Source organism: Coenobita brevimanus, chromosome 18 (genome assembly GCF_032717465.1).
Source record: "Coenobita brevimanus isolate Jiangsu-jjx chromosome 18, ASM3271746v2, whole genome shotgun sequence".
Taxonomy (NCBI): Eukaryota; Metazoa; Arthropoda; class Malacostraca; order Decapoda; family Coenobitidae; genus Coenobita; species Coenobita brevimanus.
The window spans coordinates 8,992,033-9,000,000 of NC_136971.1; positions in this window are offsets into that span (position 1 = coordinate 8,992,033).

Below are 7,968 nucleotides of genomic sequence, written 5' to 3' on the forward strand. Positions count from 1 at the left end.
AAGCGACCTAGTGGAAACATATAAATTAAGTTACAAGGAAAACCAGAAAGAAAAAAAAATGGCCAACAAAAAAGACGTTAGCAAGAGTGAACATCTTCAACACAATCGTGAAGACAATGATTTCCACACAGTGCTGACACATATATTGCCCACGATAGGTACAAGTGAACAACAAGTCAGTGTATATAGTTAAGACTGTATATAGTGTATATATATTTTTTATATAAAATAACAAAATATGGGACTACATAATATCATTTTCAGTAATATCTGTGCAATATAAACTAAACCTTAAAAAAGGATCCCAAGGAAATTAGCCAGCAATTATGCAACCATGAACAACACAGAAAAAGCGTAGACAAACGAAGAAAAACAAACTATAGAAAATCAATACATACAAAATAAAAAAGAAAAAAAAAGAAAAAGAAAAAAAAGAAAAAAAAAGAGAAATAGAGTAAGATCACATAACAAACAAATGAAAATAAGTGTAAGTGTTACTACATATGCCAAAATACCACATAAACTACAAACAAAAAAGCAAATTGTTGTCTCCACAAGCAAGTGGCATGGCACATCATCACTATCATCGATCGCAGCATGACCGGATTCATATGTCAGGACTGCAATTATTACAATTATGTAACTACAAACGATATGTAACAATTATGCAACGACAAACGATTGCATTATGTTACACTTGCTACAATTATGTAACTATAAACAATATGTACCATTTATGTAACAGTTGCATTGACAAGATGTAACTTTTATGTAACTTTAACTACAATTATGTAACTACAAACGATATGTAACAATTATGTAACGACAAACGATTGCATTATGTTACACTTTGCCAATTATGTAACAGTTGCATTAACAAGATGTAACTTTTATGTAACTTTAACTACAGTTATAAGGCCAAGACACTTATGTAACAGTTGCATTAACAAAATGTAACTACATTTATAAGGCCAACACAATTATGCATTACCACAATATTTTGTAACAATTCATAAAATGTTACAATTATGTATTACCACAATGCTACTACAATGTTATAAGTCATACAACTATACCACAATTCTGTATTACCAGTATCATCAAACAAGTTAGGTGAAATATTAGACATTACTAAAGGGATAACTCAATATGTAATGTATAACCTAGCAGTATTATCATTGCACAATCATATGCGTATGTCTGTTATACATACACATCTTACAAAATGAATCATTGCAATTTACTATGAATGTTATATGTATCCAATATTATAATCAATATTATATACTAATAGATTAGCATATGTCAATGATAATTGCTGTTGGAGGACCTCCAGTGGCGTGTACCGAGCATATGTTTGGACTCCATATTATATTTACAAATCATAATAGATAGATAGATAAATAGACAGATAGACAGCTCTATGCGAGCCTTTGAATGGGAAATGATCTTGCAAGTTACACTGAGGAAAAGCTGACGACAGATTACGAAGTAGCCAGTCAGGAGAAGATGCAGTTAGTTTGTCAGCGATACAGCAGGAGAACAAAGCCTAGTTGACCATACACACACATACACACATACTCACACACAGGTTTCTAGAACTTTCCAACCACAGTGAACACACGTGACACGACTCCTGTTTCACCAGAATTTAGGAAAGAGAGCTCAGAAGAAGAGAGGCCATAGAATCGGCAGGGTGTAGGGAGGAAGGCTTAGCAACTTGGGAGAGAGAGAGAGAGAGAGAGAGAGAGAGAGAGAGAGAGAGAGAGAGAGAGAGAGAGAGAGAGAGAGAGAGAGAGAGAGAGAGAGCAAGACAAGATGTAGCTAGCGGGACTCTGCTTAACTTCACTCGTGTGTGAGAGACTGTTAACATTATCAAGACAAATAAAAATAGTCCCATACTATTCTTTATCTCTCCTTTGTCATTGCATGACAAATGGGAACCAAGATTATCAACGTACAAACAACTCAAGTATAACAACCGCTCGTCCACAAGTCTAATATATATATAACTTCTCTACAAGTAACTACAAAGTCTTTTTATGACAGCTGAATCGGTAGCGAGGCTGCCTGCGGTCCTAATGGACCCAGGATCGAATCCCGCCTGGGGCAGGGAACAGTTTAAGGATTTGAATTTCCTAAAAGCGGACTTTCCTGATCTACCAGCTGACCCGCCGACTTGTCGTAAAAATACCCCCGCTAATACCAATACACCAATCCTGTATGAGACAACCCTAGCATGTATTCAATATGGATGGTGGGTGTTAACGCCGAAGTGGTGACATGTGGAGGTGTAGGAGGACTACTGGGCCTTGGGATAGGTCGCTGCCCCCGAGAAATAGGCCCTGAAGCCTTTGCCCAGAGTCGGACACGTAAAAAAAAAAAAAAAAAATTACATGACGGATGGCGACCAAGCAATATTAACTTCAATTTTAACCTCCTTTATATGATGACACATTCTGCAATTCCATCTTGTTACCTTCTGTGATTATTATTCAACTTGGGAGTGGCTTTCCTAATTGGAGGGGCTCGATATAGCTTCATTGACCTTGAGCAAGAGAGGCCTTTCATAAGCTGACGAAAACACTTTGACGATAGACGGCAGAGAAATGAAATGAATGTCCTCTGGCAGAAGGGGCTAATTCAGAGTTATGGAGGCTAGTTTATCGTGAACATCAGGTAGGATTCTTTTAAAAAATACGCCAGACACTCTTTGATGCCTTTCTGAAGCAGCATCGTGACTGGCAGGATATTCTGGTAATGAGACCACTTCTTGTGGATTAGGAAACCACTGAACATGTGCACATACATACATAAATACACACATACACAGGCGACCCCACCACCCACCCTCCCCAACCCCCACACTAAAGCACACACACACACACACACACACACACACACACACACACACACACACACACATACGAGTACATATACACACCCAAAAGGCATGCACACATAGTAACCACACACACACACACACACACACACACACACACACACACACACACACACACACACACACCGCTCGCTGGTGCAGTGGTAACGTTCCCGCTTGCCAACTGGTGGACGGGAGTTCGCGCCTTGCTCAGGTTGCGAAAAGTTTCACTGACGAAGTGGGTGGTTACTGTCCCCCTTGAGCAAGGGGACGGGTGTGTGCGTGTGTGAAGGTCACAGCCTTGCCCTTAGATCGGACTATATGAGCTCTCAGCTCCCTTCCGGGAGGGTAAAAGCTGACGATCACGACCATCAAGTGATCCTGACCGACCCGGTGAATTACACACAAACACACACACACACACACACACAGGCAAGCACGAGTTAATTGTCGTTATTAGCCTCATTATCTTTTCCTCCAAGCTCTCTCCTCCCTCACACACAGCTGCAACACTTGTGCTTATGCCACGATGTGTTGTGGTGATAAAAATATTAAAACTTATGATGGCTGGCAAAACATATGGTACAGTTGTGGTCAAAAGTCGTGGTCAAGCAGTCAAAAATTATAATACAGTCGCCGCCAAAAGTTCCTCCTCAGTCATACCCACCTCTACTCTATTCTCCTCACCCCTTCACTACGATGAGACTAAGTCTTGCTATCTGAAGAGGATTTTATTCAGTTTAGAGATATGGTATTAACCTCTTCAATACGGTGACACCATATTACAGCTTATTTTTTATACTTCCAGACGATTTTATTAAGTTCAGAGCATTGTGCAGATTATTTTTTCCATCTCCAGACGATTTTTATTAGGCTGAGGTCATTTTACAGCTTATTTTTGCTACTGCCAAGCAAGATAATTAAGATGAGGTCATTTAGCTACCTTCAGACGATTTGATAAGCTTAGGGAAGATATTTGGTTTTGAAGGGAACACCAAAGCTTCTATCTAACCCCTCCAGTTGAAAAAAAAAAGTCTCTGCTAACCTGAATTAAATCGTCTGAAGGTGAGAAGAGTACAATGAAAATGAGAGGAGGATTTTCTTAGATGAGTAAAATGGCAGGGAGGTAGCAAGCAAAACTATAATCACACATCATTGTACAGAAAGGACAAATGACGGTACTCTGGTGCAGTTAGGAAGCTCACTAACACTTCTTCCTTATCGATTTATTTCCGATTCTGCTCCGTTACTATGAGGGTGGTTAGGAAATGGGTAGTTAGGAAAATAAGTCGCTGAGGAAGAGGTGCTATGGAGCCTCCTTTCCAGAGTCTAGTAAGCGATAGTACACTCAGTCCAAAGTTTGCACCTGTGTGTGTGTGTGTGTGTGTGTGTGTGTGCGAGACTGGGTACAAAATGGTCATAACTGATCAGACTTAGTGCAACGCTTGATAGTATGTGAATGGATGCTTGGTTCGCCTCGCTGCATACTGTAACATAATTCCAGTTACATGATCATTTTGTGTTCTTTTTCCTCCTTTTGGATCTTGACATACCCTCAGAAAAATACCTTTGTAATGATGATGATGATGATGATGATGATGACGATAATGATGATGATAATGATAATGGTACTGTGAGGTTAGCAACGTAAAAGATGATGATAATGATGATAATGATGACGATAACAATGGTACTGTGGTTGGGAACGATGATGATAATAAGTTAATGATTAGTACTGAATCAAAACCATTTAAACCAAAGCAGTTCGTCACGATTGCCCTCAACCAAGCAAGAAATGAAATCAAGACGCAAACAAGAGGTGGAACTCAGCACACCTTGGAGTCAATCGAATTAGCTGTAAGAGAGAGAGAGAGAGAGAGAGAGAGAGAGAGAGAGAGAGAGAGAGAGAGAGAGAGAGAGAGAGAGAGAGAGAGAGAGAGAGAGAGAGAGAGAGAGAGAGAGAGAGAGAAGGTTTTAGAATAGCACCTACTGAGCACACGAGGATCATTAAGACAGAGAATCATATGCTGAGTCCAAATCTTCTCCTAGAGAACGGTCAGCGTTTTATCCAGGTTCCCCGTTGTACTAACGGGTGAATAAGACAAGTAAAGGTTAAAAAAAAAAATCGTCCAAGAGACTGGCTTGCCGTGTTTCTGGCTATGGACTAAACACACACACACACACACACACACACACACACACACACACACACACACACACACACACACACACGCTCTCGCTCTCTCTCTCTCTCTCTCTCTCTCTGTCTTAGCTAGATATGAAACGCTTCTGTGGAGAAAAGAATCGAAAAACTACGTGCAGGTGATCAGGCTTGTGAGGTGGAGGCAGGATTCCAGGGGCTTAAATGGTGTGTGGATGAGCGTCTTGCACATTTCACTGGTCATGCTGTTTGTAGTTCTTCCTTCATGGTTTCTCTGTTTCTGGACCACATATCACCCTTTCCTTCGGTGGAATAAAAGGTCATGATGATGATAATAATGATAATGATGATGAAAACTGCTTAATGAAGTTTGTTCATTTCTAACTTGCTATCACGAAATTATTCATGCGAAAAGCCTGAGCGTTCACTGTGAGGAAGAGAAGCGGACTGACGAATTAGTCACACGGCAGCTGCTACTAACACCTTGCCTCCTGAAATATCTTCCGCTGAAAACACCTGCCGTGCCAATTTCTTTTCATCTGCAGTAACCACCGAGAGTCTAGTGGGTACGTACTGTAGGATAGAAGGACTGGATGGAAGGTGGGTTGGGGATTTAGGCCAAAATTTTCGTCGTGTAAAGATGTTTTCTGGCATCTCTTTTTTTAGCGATTTATTTTCCATATTACAGATTCCAGTTTCCTTGTATGTTGTTTTATACGCTTCAGTGTCAACATAGACAACACAAATAATTTATAAAAGTATATAAACGTACTGTATACTAAAATAACTAAAAAGGTACCGGAAAGGGTCGTCTTCAGCTGAAGCTGTGGCGCAGGTATACTCAGAGGATTGAATTGCCCATATATGTAAGAGATCCTCTACTTCCTCCCCTTCACCCGAAACGTGGATGATGGCTGCAGCGTCGTACAAGGACACACTCCGGAAAAACTAATTTCTTCAGTTTTTCATCTCAGAGGGTTTGCAGATACTACGGCCGACCAGCCCTTCTGACTCACTTGGTCTTGACTCCTAAGTCACCACCACAAGCCAGGTTGCCAAGCGGCCATGCTATATGGAGTGGGTGGACATGGATCTCCAGTGACTATCTTGACTAGCCATAGTGGTGCAACAGTGGCCACAGCAAGGAGTGTGTGGTGCTGCGTAACACTACACTAAGGCGCACTAGATTCTACTGGTATCACTGCTTCATCTTCCCCTCACGGAATGGATGCTTCTGTATTTGGAAGATCTGACTTTCACAGAAACTTTTAATGGTTATCAGTGACCTGATACCTTAGCCAGCAGTGATCGTTAACAGTAAATATATCATAAGCCTCTCAGTGCCTGGGACAAGGGGATGTGTGTGTGTGTGTGTGTGTGTGTGTGTGTGTGTGTGTGTGTGTGTGTGTGTGTGTGTGTGTGTGTGTGTGTGTGTGTGTGTGTGTGTGTGTGTGTGTGTGTGTGTGTGTGTGTGTGTGTGTGTGTGTGTGTGTGTGTGTGTGTGTGTAAGTTTATGCATATATCTATATATCTATATCTATCTGTCTATCTATCTATCTATATATGTGTGTGTGTGTGTGTGTGTATGCAGCTTATACACGCAAATACATGAATAAATAATAATACATACGTGCACCTCGTTTTCAAGAATATCTACAAAGTAAACGAATGACTTGTCACGAAACTGGGAAAATATTGGTTGATTATAACATTTTAAAAGACTTGTCAAGTACTGAAAATTGCAATAAGCACGTCATGTTATCATTCATTTACTTCATTATTGTTTACATTATCCTGGATATATTACCGGTGAAAATCATGGGTCACCGAGGTTGATTATTACCCAGGATGTGGATCGCGAAAAAGAAAAGGTTAAGAAAGTTATTCCTTACTTCTTTTTGCATGAAACCCATTCTTCACGTCCCCGCTACACACACACACACACACACACACACACACACACACACACACACACACACACACACACACACACACACACACACACAAGCCCAGAGACAATACACCCCCGCGGTGCTGTGTGCGGGTGTGATTAAGAGTTCTTTTGTATGTAGTGTACAAAGGGTGTTATCTCAAGCCTCTGAAGCTGGGACTTACGAGGCAGCTGTACCAAGGCTGCTGGGCGTTGCAGGGACTAGTGTGTTGTTAAACCTGTCATCAGCAAGTGTTCCTTTCCACACTGGGCAAAAACACAAGTATTCATTGTAACCAGTAAAGAGAGAGAAAAAAAAAATCAAAACATGAGATTTCAAGGACAGACTTTAAAAATACTTTATATTATATATAAATAAATAAATAATTTACATATATATATATATATATATATATATATATATATATATATATATATATATATTATTTAAGAGGAGCCTGTGGAGTCACATGGAGAGACAGGCTGACGAATGAGGATATAAAGGAGCGTTGTGGTGTTGATGTGGATGTGATAGGAAGCGTTATGAGGAACACACTGAGGTGGTTTGGCCATGTGGAGAGGATGGAGGGTGAAAGACTGACGAAGAGAGTGTATGTGAGTGAGGTGGAGGGGGAAAGAGGGAAGGGAGGCCGAGGATGAGATGGAGAGATGGGGTGGAGAGGTATATGAGAGAGGGGGTGTGAGTTGGGAGCAGGGCAGTGAAATGGTGGGGGACAGGGCTACTTGGAGGCGATTTGTTTGTGGCCACCCCAAACGGGATTGAGGCGTCTGGCAATAGATATATATATATATATATATATATATATATATATATATATATATATATATATATATATATATATAGAGAGAGAGAGAGAGAGAGAGAGAGAGAGAGAGAGAGATGTGTGTGCGCGCGTGCATGTGTGTGTGTGTGTGTGTGCGCGCGCGTACAACTTACGACGACTGCCGGTACTTTAGAAATATAGTTTAAATTTC